General features: G+C 38.0%; 1 protein-coding gene across 1 annotated transcript in view; it reads right to left on the bottom strand.

The window, feature by feature from the left end:
- GRID1 (glutamate ionotropic receptor delta type subunit 1) overlaps positions 1–12,352 on the bottom strand; it is a 597,690-nt gene that overhangs the window by 584,354 nt on the left and 984 nt on the right. The window lies entirely within an intron of this gene.

Raw genomic sequence — 12,352 nt, 5'->3', positions numbered from 1 at the left:
ACTGACATATTTTAAAAGCACTCGATGCCTTCAGATAACCTGAGCTTACATGACTTCATTCAAATGGCCTTTCTTACTGCTTTATGTTCATGCCATTGCCCTTTTACCACTCCTTTTACCAGTTTATAGCATTGGTGCAAACCATCCACAGTGCACATCTTAAAGAGAAGAAGTATTACTCCTCCAGAGTTCCGCAGATAATGTTATTAGAGATCTGATTCCCCTAGCAAGTACATTGCAACCTTAATAAACCATGTATTTGCATCAGGGGATTATTTCTATGAGTGCAGGGGAACGGACTCAATTAATAGTCTTTCTCCATCCCTGACTGTTGTGATCACTGGAGCAATTCTGTACTGCAAAAAAAGTAGCTCCAGAGTAACATATTGATGTTTTTTTGTCTTTTAAAACAAGTCACTTATTTTATGGCTACAGCAGATGCACTTTCCTTGCTCAGATTTAAGAACAGGCTGGTTATATTTCTCTTTATTTTTGCCAGAAGCTTTGTATTTTGTGTTCAATGGCTCAGGACAGGGCTGATTTAATTCCACAAACTATGGTTGATCTGTTTTGTTTTTGTTGAGCAATAGCTCACAAAAATAATCTCTATGACTGCAGCAATTGGGCAGGATTAGAAAGTCAAAGGTCTGACGTACAAAGGCGTGTACCTTTATCATTAATTCTGTGTGCCTCCATTATCAGAGGGTAATTCAGATAATCTTCTCTTTGAATTTTACATAAACAATTCCTTGCACCTTTTTTCCTTGGTATAAGTAACGGAATTTTATCCCGTCTGCATGAATGGAAATATATTGAGAACTGCTACTGAGAAAATAAAACAGACCCTTAATTTGGCTGTAGGGTGCCTGATCTGAACAGCTACTCAGGACTCCTCCTGTACCAGCCAGCACCAGTTGGCACCATTCTGGCTGTGTCAAACAAGCTGCCAGCAGCAGAGTGAACTGAAAACTCTGCTCTCGCACCTCCTGGGAGGTTCTCGCTTTCTACAGTAATGTAAGGGCATACTGGAAGACTCAGGCAGGGTGGTTTGTACTACTAATGCCTCTAAACAGCTCATTTCAAGATACAGTGCTATCAAACTGTTGATAGCCCTTTCCTCTCACAAATTCAAAGTCATCTACCTCCTCAGTGAAAAGCTGTATTTAAAATTTGGACTACTGTGAAGCTAGGTAGCCAACATGCATAAGCAGAATTTTGGTCCTCAGCCATATTTGTTCCTGGTGCAGGTGTACTGTTAAAACGAGTCAGTTCCCTTGGTCTCTTTGCTCTTCATAAGTGTCTCAGCGTAGGAAAGTAAGACGTTACTCACCCAGAGTTCTGCAGATCCTGAAGAAACTTTTCTTGAATAGTGAAATTTCAAAGAATAAAAACTGTAGAGCATATACAAAGGTACTTCTGCAACAGTCAAACAGTTCAGACCTACAGCTTTATTTGCTGACTAGTTTTCGCTTTTCCCCATAACTGCAAATTCTCTCTCTCCTGACTTACCACAGAAATACTAATATATCATTTCTCCCAGTCACAAGGGAAGCTAATAGACCTCAAAATAGAAACTATCTTTTCCCAATTGAAAAATTCTGTTCCTGTTGTCTCTTCATTTTCCATAAGCTTATAATCAATCTCTCAAACCAGAATATCATGCCCTCCTTCTGGCTCTTCATTCACTCAGAGTGAATTTAGCCCTCTGAGCTAAAGAGACTGAAAAGTCCTTCCCCAATCCTAGACTCTTCTTCTCTCTCTCTCAAAATATTCATCTTTATGCAGTTTTCCCCCTCACATAGGTGATGTGATACATTTACATTTGTTTTATTTCTTTTTTTTTCTTGTTGCTTGTGGTTCCTACCGGCCTTCTACAAACTCTAGGCCTCAGAACATCCCAGTTCCCAGATGACAGAAATACAGCTTGCCTTAAAAAAAAAATAAAAAATAAAAAAATAAAATGCCTTGTTCCAACCTCCCCATTTCAATAGTTAATAGAGCCTTCCCCTTCTCCTTTTATCAATTTTTCTCAAAATGTTCTTTCTTCCCATTATTCCTGGGCTCTGATGACAGCTGTCCTGTTTTATTTCATATTTTACAGCCAGGTATCCTGTCTTAAAATTCAGATGAGAGGGGGTGGATAGCTGTCTTAGCAGTAAATACCTAGGAAGGTGCCAAGGTAAACCTGTTCCATCTCTGTCACCATTTTTATTCTTCAGTATAGAAGGGCTGTGCAGTGTCAGAGATTTCCATTCAGAATACTGCTAGCTTTGCTGATTTTAGAATCAATTCTATAGATTTGTTGATTTTGGAGGTAAGAAACAGGATATTTTTAATTTACAAAAATATTTTTTAATTTAAAAGAAGTGGTCTACTCCATGCGTTATATCCACTAGCTTATTGACTAGAAGGGTGGAAGAACCTGTTCGTCAGTTCAGCAGAACTGTTCTGTTTCACAGTATTTCTTTAACCTGCTTTGTAAATATTTAGTATTCAGGGACTGCTGGGGTGTAATTTAAATTGCAGGGGGTATTCATTTGTCTGTTGAGTGATCTAAGCAATTGTGAATGCATCAGGGCACTAGAAAAAATAATTCATTTTATTAGCAAAATATGCCAGAAATAATTCAAACACCAGTAAGGAAGAGGGATATCTGTGAATGAGAAGCACAAAATCTTTGTGAATAGTTGACTGTCATGATAATCACTTTTTTAAATCTCCGATGCTGCCCCATCATGTCCCACGCAAAAACAGTTCCCAGAGGATCTAGAAATTCTGACTGAGCTTGCTTCCAACAAAACAAAATAAGAGGTGGTTAGCTATCATGACAGCTACAAGGGCAATATAAAAAGGCTGAACATTTCCTTTCATCAGTCTGAGTAGGCAGAATTAGAGGTTTTTCCTGATTTCTCATGTTTTTTTACTTTTTTTTTCCTCTTACATCCTCATCCGTTAGAAATATTATTAAAAAAATAAGGTAAAACCCTTGCACTTGAGACAAATGAATATATGAAGTAATCACATCGGACAGGTTCAGAAAGCATGGAAAAAGAAGCTAAGATACATATTCAAATTTCAGGCTTTCTTCAGACCTTTCTTGGAATACAAACAATAAAAAAGGCTGCTTTGCTTTAAAAAGAACACAAGTATATTTACAATATTCTTCCAGTGGCTTACCCATTTAAACTAGGGAGGAATTACCAGCACTGCAGTAACAACTCCTAAAGGACGGATGTCTCTACCTACTCTGCCATCAGCATTTGAACTCAAAGTGATAAGCATAACACTTCTTCAACCCTGAACTCTGTAACAGAAACCTAATCTCAAAGGAAAGCACTTTTGAGAAATATACCTGGTGCACACTGCAAACTATCATTTGATTGGGCTTCTGCTGGGCTTTTGGGCTCCCTCCAATATGCTTGGATTTAATGTAGATATGTATCAAGCTAAAACAGAGCTGAGTTAGACTCCACTTGACTGACTGCAGGCAAACACCAGCCTGTGCAAAAAATCACCTTCCCAAGTAACCGATTGATATGGTTGGGCTGGATATAACACGGTATTGTATAGTCTTTAAAGGAAAGGCAGCAGCAGTGAAGCAGACAACATCCACTGCAGGATAATGGAGATTTATATACTCCAGACAACCAAATCTATTTCCTGAAAACACCAGGAGTGAAAATGGAACCTCTGAAGTCACAAGAGTTACACTTCTTTTAACCATCAGTTAGGATAGCTATTATTTATATATATTTATATATATATATATATATATATAAATGTTTAAAAAAAATACCTCTGGAGTCTTTTTTTCTTCCTTCTGTCTTCTTTGTAACTTTTCAGGTTTCTCTACCTACTGTCATGTGAAGTCTATTTATTTTCTGAACTTGTTTTCTTCCTTTTGGAGTGGATACACTGGTTTGTTGTTACAGGATTGCTTTAGGACCTCTTTTATCAAAAGTTCACTCAGAACTGTCTAGCTGCAGAAACACTGCTGTGCTATAGGAACCTTGTTCAAAACTAGGACAGGGTGAATGCACAGTTTCCCTATATTTATTCATTTACAATAAGTTTTTTTCTAAAACAACTGGAGGATTTAACCATACAAATCCCTTTGACTCTCAGTGGGATTTGTTCTCCTAAATTCTCTAGATGTTTTTGACATTCTAAAGCCCTAGTCCTACAATAACTCTGCTTTGTGTTCTACAGTGTTTTTATTTCACAATCGTTCTACTGAACTGACTTACAGGCATGCATATTTGCTGATCAGCACATTTTAAGGAACCCAGACAATATGCATTAAATTCATTGTGTCCCATAAGGTAATCATAAGTATTCACAACAGAATATTTATGCATCTTCCACTGCCCCGGAGCACAACCTAAGGACATTAGAATTCAGGAAATTGACTCTGAAGGATCAGCACAAGTCAAGACTGACTAGGAGAAATGTCTCATTGGATAGTTTCAAATTTCCACTCATAAGTCGGAGGAAACTGTGGACTATTTCGAATAGAATATTAGCCACATTCAGTTACCTTACACTCAGTGGGGCAGCGCTTCTGATCAAATTTACCCTATGGAACATGCTGAACTCCTCACCTCTGCTGAGCATTCCAGAACAGCAATACAGAAGCAGTAGGAAAGGTAAAACAAAAGATCAGAAAAAGCAAAATCATTATACTTACCTTTCAGCTTTCCTACATTACAGTGCTCGGCAAGTAAGGCTAAATGGCAACCAGTTGTAGTGGGGTTAAAACCTCAAAGATCTCAAATGGGATTATCTGTACAGGATGCCTAGTGTGGAACTTGAAGAAGCCTTTCATTTCTTTGTATTTCATGTCTAAAAATTAAACTGAGTTTGGCCCAGACTCACTGCAATCGATTAGACTGCCACACCCTGCCTCATGACTAGGTCTATAAGGATTAATGTTTATACCCCCAATGAGACATAGCTATGCTTTTCTCCAACAAAGCAGCATTCTCTAGCACAGTCTGTACAGTTTTGAATGTTTTAAAGCCTCTTAAAAGAAAAACATTGAATAAACTGTCAAAATTATCAACTTAACTCAAAGGGATTAAAACAAAAAAGATGTTAGAGAAAATATACCCACTGGTAAAACAATCACTTGAGCCTAGGAGATTGCAAACCAGCAAGCTATTCAGCTATTGCAAATAACTCCCACTGACCTCCTCCCATAATATTTTAGTCAACAGAAAAATATGCAAAACTAAAGTAAGCAAGTTTTTAAATATATCTTTGAATCAAGAGAATGTTTTAAGAAGTTTTTGTTTGTTGGTTTTTATTCAAGAATTATTATGTTCTATGCCAGTTAAACTTGTACACAGAGTAGGTGAAGAAAGCAAAGGTAACAAAAGGTTGCAGGTAAAAAATATTCCAGTACTTCAGCCTAGAAAGCCTATAATTATAAAGCAAAACACTATCAATACACACTAAATACCTATGTCATTACCTACCTTTTGGGGTAATTAACCAGATGATTGGATTATTAACTTTCTCTTAAAGTCTAAATTTACTCTAGGCTGTACAGAGCTAACTCAAAATCTCTGAGCAGCCTGGCAACACATTCATCTGGCTGTGTCAAAAATAATATAAAGCCTGAAAAGGCTTCAGCAACTTGTGTTGGTAAGCTTTTTAGAAATAAAATCATGTCTTACTTTAGGGTCACAGTCTGTATTTTGTCTTTTACAGCTCATATGAGCTCAGCTTGAGGCTTTTTTCCCCCCCCTCCTCCTAATTACTGGTATAGATTTGACATTCAACTTTTTTTTCTAATCTCCTAATTTAAAACAAATCCATTGAAATTAGCAACAATGAGTCTAAGGAAATTGTCAGCAACTTAAACCAACAGACAGGTGACTGCAGTGGAACTGTGACCTCCCCCTAGTCAGCTAACCATGATCAAAGAGAAAATAGATCAATTTTAAGGTTATTAAAAGACAAAGGAAACACAATGGATATTGATTTAAGTGAAAACAAGCTTAGAGAAGCCTAATTGTTAATACAGTCATTTTAACGGAAGAGCTATTCAAGTGAAACAAGGCCCACCATATGCCCTTGGTTACAGAGGTCTCCTATTATTAGTGTGCACGCTCGATTAACTACTTACTCAGCCACTCATCTGCAAATGACCAGAACTTTGTAACTGATCCCGGTGGGACCACCAAGATTTCCCAGTTGCATGTAATTACTGACTGTTTCATTATGGCATTCAGTTGTCACCTGCATGCCAAAGAAACACATTTCAAGCCACAAATTGCTTTGTGATACTTCCTTTAAAATGTATTCATGTGAAGAGACGTTTTGTGAAGCGGAATTCTTAAAAATAACTACAATAGATAAGCAATTGGAGTGAATTAATTTTACTTGATTCAATTGGTAGCCATTATGATTACAAAACCAGCTCAGCTTGCCCCAGAATTCTCTATTGATCCACTCTCATCTTGCAAGAGGGGTAAAGAAAGAAAAGCGTTTAAGGGTACCTTATTATCTTCCAGATTACAGATGAGGGCAGGAGCAGAGTACAGTTTTCACTATATGCTAGCTCCAGTAATTAGTGTGTCAATAAAAAGAACAAAATGTAACAGAACTTGGAGAGTCACTTATTCTATATAAATAATGGTTTAGCAGCTATAGACAATTCCACCATTAAAAGTCTGAAAAAGACAAAGTTGGGGTAGTTTCAGGAATTCAGGCTACTGGTTAACTTTTCACAGAATACTCAAAGTAATTCTCAAGAGCCTGATATCAAAGCCAAGATGTAAGATTTGAAATTCAGCAATAAAAGCTACTCGGATTTAAATGTAACTCCAATGTCACTCGCAATATAGTTTTGACATGGAAATGAGTATTTGTGTCACAGATTTACTTACTACAGTACAAGAAAAAGGTACATAATGATCCTGTCTTCCAAAACACAATTGCAAACTTAATTGCTCTTCTGAAATCACCCTGAGTTACACACTTGAACATTCTAAACTTGTATGTTCCGAAGATATTAATACAGTTAAAATAAAGTCATTATCACAGTTTCAGAAAGACTGTGATGGAAAAATAAACCCTATAATGAATATCTGGCGGGGACAGGTATAACGAAGCCTATATAGAGTGGCCTAAGGATCAAAGCTGACCAGGGAATAAATAGCAATAGACTGGTTCACATTTTCCCAGCCTGCGGTCTATGTGACAATAAATCTTTCTTGAAAGAGAAATTGCACCTACCCATTTTCCTAAAAGAAGGTTGGGTCACCAAAAGTGATAAAAGGTCAACATCAATTTTTCTATATAACTGTCTGTTGTTAGAATGACACATTCATCAGCCTGTTCTCTTAATGATGCAACGTGATAGATATGGTTATTTCAATGAGTGCTATTCCTTCTTGGCTTTATGCCAAGAAACAGCTTTTGTCAAAACACAAAAAATATTACAAAGTTGCTCAGAGAGATTTAAAACAAGCACACAAATTTCATTAGTCACCTACACGAGAAAGGAAAACATTATCTTAAGAAAACCACCAACCAAATAATCCTCATTTTGAAAATGGCCAGATACTATTCAAGTCCAAAATATAAAAGAACATGTACAAAAAACATTGGGTAGGAATTAGATCTGATTTCAATGTTGATTTTCAATTGTTTCCTAATGCTATAGCAATATCTAGCAATAAAATGTTCTGTGACAACAGACATAACATATTTCATAAAACTGTTTAGAGATTCCCATTTGTTTATTTTTTCTATTACACCTTGATTTTCTGACCTCTCTTTTCATAAGCAGCATGATTTACAACAGACCTAGGGCTTGATTACACAGGATACAAGGGCAAAATGAGCTGGGGTATGAATTCATTGTTCACTAGCTAATTCACTGTCTAAGCCTCTGTATGGGTAGAAATTTTAGCTGTTAAGCTCTAGCCAGTCTTTGCTGAACATATATAAACTCCAGTGTTTAAATAGTTTGACATTTATTCAAAGGTGCGTACAGAGTAGAAGAGTTTTCCCTGACATGAAGCATCATTGCTACTGCATACTAAGTACCTGCTCCAAAATAAGGGACTAACATTATATATCCCCCCATGATTGTATTCTGGAAAAAAAAAATATCACTAAAATGAAAAATTTCTATTTTATTTGTGCTTTGTATGCTGTGCTTTTATTTTTATAAAGCTGTGTATGCTTTATTTGTGCTATAAGCCAAATAAGCCATAAGCCATTTTTGTAACAGAAACGGGTACAAGTACTACCAGCCCTGCCTATACTCGGAAAAAGGTCCAGCCTATAACACTGAGTATAAGAATGCTGAGGCAGAGCTGAGTCATGCCCCATCAATACAACCATCCAGCAGAGGCATACTGAACCTTACACGGATGTGAACGCGTGAGAAATTGCCTGAAACCTTTTGCTCAGAGAGACAGCAAATAATGGTCAGACTCAAGATCTGCAGAAGTCAATCAGAAAAGCCTCCCACTGATTTTAAGGGACTGCCATTCAGGGCATGATATTTGTTTTCATGTAACCAAATTATTCCATAGATTTCTAGACTGAATTATCATCTAAGCATAAGTTACAATGTAAATTGGAATGCTTTCAAGTATTATTGGCTCTTCAGAAGTTGAGTTAAATTCACACTAAAAAGCACTGTCTGACAAGCAGGAATATGCTGATTTCACAAAAATTCTGTAAGTTCAAGTGGTAAGGCTATGAAAGCAAGAACTCTGTTTACAGACTTGGGGACGGGGGATGTTAGCAACCCGAGCCTGCTTCACCCTCACACAGTGCAGAATACGACTGGGATTGCAACACATTCAGTGATGACAGGAAGTAGCAAGGATCATGGTGGAATTTTGTGGTTATTTAAAGCTGTTTTGAACAATAAATTACTCATATATGCAGTTTTCCAGCTTAGCCATACAAAGGCAGCAGTGCACTGTTCAGAGATAAATAATGCTTATTAACATCTTTTCAGCTTTCTTCCTTACAGTGTGCAAATTGCTGTTATTTCATGTTTAATACAATGCATTTCCTTATTTTTAATCTGTAATTCTGAGACCTTGCCAAAAGCAATAGGAAACAAAAACACTGCCTTTTCCCAAGCCCTACCTTTCTGAGACTGTAATGGGAGTGGAGCTAATGAGAATTGACTGAAATCTAGCAGACACATGCTTCTTATCACTTCTGCTGAAGACATAAAGAATCACCATTTTTCTACTGCTGGAAGAACTGGATTAAAGTGCTACAGCATAAAATAATCCATCTCTTCTTTCTTTCTCCTTCTCAGAAATTAATCAAGTTTCGGTCACTACAGTTATTATTTATTTTAATGTCAGATATAGCAGGGCCTGAGATCCTTTTCCTTAACATGACATCATTTCTTCTCACTTCGCTGCAGATGTGAAGTTTGTCTTTAAGCTTTCTACAACCTTACCTTAAAAATGCTATTTTCCACTGACAATTGTGCTGTGAGAGTCTCACTGCTAATACTCAGTGCAATAACACTAAAGCAAAACTTCCCCTCCTAATCTGATCATTTTCTTTTCACTCTTTAGTATTTTCTTGTGTTGCAAGGCTATCTCTAATTTAGGAGTGTGTTTCAATGGTGGTTTGCTGTATTTTTACTCATGCTATTCTCATTTTTTTAATTGAAAACACTAAAGAATTGTATTATACAATAGCCATGCAAAACAGATTATGGGGAAAAAAAAAGAAAAAAAAAGAAAAAAAAAAAAAGAAATAAAAACTAACTAAAATTTCCAAGGATTCTGAGAGTTGGAGAAATCGACAATGAAAACATAAAAGTTATTAGAAGGGCTGATTCAAAGGTACATTGAGTTTTCAAATTAAGTAGCTCAGAATATGTTATTGCCCTCTTGAAAACAACCAGAAAAGTGGAATCTCCGCTTTATTCAGCCATCCATTTCCACAGAATTTACAGAAACATGGTCTTTGAGATGATTCAGCTCAATGCTTAATGGGTTCATACGGTATTAGAGAGGACTCGAGACAGACTGTATAACAGCACACACCTCATTTTCTCAAGCTAAAACCATTAGTGCCAGGGAGCTCTGTAAGAAAAGCTCTGCCCCTTCTCAGCCCATTGACTGGCACAAAGTTTTTCATTTCAACCTTTGCTTTTATGTTTCAATGTGGAGAGGAAATCAACGTGAGGCTGGTGTCCGTCCTTAAAGGTAGCATGGATATATATAACATATCTGTACCCAAGAAAAAATGTCCATGAATACAACACACCTGCTTCAGGAAGGGTCTGAGGAAGAGGAGGACAGGCCTGGACAAAATGTGTTTCGGTTATGGAAAAGAGTCTTTCCCTCTGCACAGGAACGGACACTTTGTTCTTGTGAAAATCTGAAACCCATCAGAGGACAGCGAGGACAATAACAGCTCCTTTTGATCTCTTGCAACTTTTTCATTCCTTTGATGGTCTATCAATTGAATAAGCAAAGCAAATTGAGCTGTCACAGCCCCTTCCTACCTACCTAGATTTCAGAACCAGTTGAAGGTCCTGACAGCCTTGTGCTAATTTCTATTCAAGAGCATGTGGAAAGGCAAGGCATAATGGGAGGGGTTGTCTTTACAGCTGATTCACATCAGATTAATCAAAGTGGAAAGTGGCGTGCCTCTTGTTTGTTTGTTTTTTTTTGTGGAATAGTGTCAAATGGGATTAATTTCAAGGCTGTGAATGCAGGTTACCACATTTTCTCTCAAGCAAGAAAGAAAGGGCCATGGGGCAGGACATCACAGGGCTCCCCGCCAGCTGGTTCTGCTTCACGCTCCTTTGCCAATTACTCTTGCAATGTCTGCTCCAAACGAACAGGTTACCAATGAGCTTGTTCATTAGGCATTGTTTCTGTGGCTTGTTTTGTCTGTTACAACAACCACTTGTTTTTATGCTCTGGAGCTGGCCATTCAGGGGCATGAGGTGAAAAGTAAGAGAGGGAGAGACATAGACAAATGCCTCTGCACCACCCTCATTCTTGCTCCAATAGATCTCCCTAGTAAACATGTGCCTGACTTCCCCAGGAGCAGCGCTGCATGGGGAAGGTGAAAAGCACAGCGCAGCAGTGAGGAGCTGTCCAACCCCACAAGCACAGCACACTCCCCTGCCCCTGACCCACGGGGCTGTGTTCCCTGACCTGTAGGCCACACTGTATTTATCCTAAAGGAAATGTGCATTTTCAGATATTTCTCAGTGACTTTGCTGTGAAAAAGGAAATTGTCATTCATTTTAATCACAAAAGCTGGATATGGCATTTTTGGGTTGGCATATGTTTGGAAAGACTGAAGCTTTTATTTTCAACAGAATAACTCTATTTAGAGGTGAAGTTGATGGTCATGTACTAATGCAAGTAAAAATCACTGATGTTCCTCAGCTAAGCTGTGATAAAGATCTAAACCAAGGATTTAGAAAAAAAAAAAAAAAGCACTGAAAATTTAGAGGGGCTTAGGAAATGAGAAGTAAGTCTCCTGTAGAACTTAACACTAACAGACACCAGCAATCTTGAGTCACTTAACAACATAAAGCTTTTGCAGATTTTTGAACTAAGCAAAAAGGAATCAAAACCAATGCTCCCTACTCCAGCATTCTGATGTTGCAGAACATCAGTCCAGGTCATCAAAGTGAAAAATTATTCGAGCTACATCCCTCCTAAACAACATCCATGCATAGTAACACTTCAGTTATGAAGACATAGCATTGAAAGACTTAAAAGCTTTCTACAGTGGCTAGATATTCTAGTCTTTTACTGGCTGAATTTTCCTACATGCTGTTTCTCATTTCAGAATCTGTGGCTGTCACAGAAAAACGTCTGGTTCCTCTTTCTGCTGTGCTCTACACGTCTCAAAAGAAATTGTAAAGCTTGTCGGGGCAAGAATTTACCTCTTCCCTCCCTTCCCACTCCTACAGAACCACTTTGATGACTGCTACAAGCGTGATGAAGTATTTGTCTCATGCATTGTACTGCATCAAATTTTCCGAAATGCTAAAATACAGATTTTGGAATGTCATCATTAATATAATCTGCTGTAGGGGCCTTGTTAGTTTTGGGTGGGATCTTTGTAGCTAGGTAAGAAAGCAGCAAATTAACTGTACTGCTTCCATCAAAAGGGTCCATATAGTACCGGTTCTTTCACCAGCCACAGTCTCCCCTGCCACCACACTCCTCACAGCCATACACACCTCCACCCAGGCTGAGAGGCTGTAGGGCCTCTGCCCTAACAAGGCTCTCCATGTTCTTCTGCCACAAGGAGAGCCTCTGAGACAGCTCTGGAGCTGGTGGTAGGTGGAGCCATGCCCTTTAGTTCCAAGGACAGAAGCAAC

The sequence above is a fragment of the Cygnus olor genome, chromosome 7 (genome assembly GCF_009769625.2).
Source record: "Cygnus olor isolate bCygOlo1 chromosome 7, bCygOlo1.pri.v2, whole genome shotgun sequence".
Taxonomy (NCBI): domain Eukaryota; kingdom Metazoa; phylum Chordata; class Aves; order Anseriformes; family Anatidae; genus Cygnus; species Cygnus olor.
This window is presented reverse-complemented; position numbering and strand designations above follow the sequence as displayed.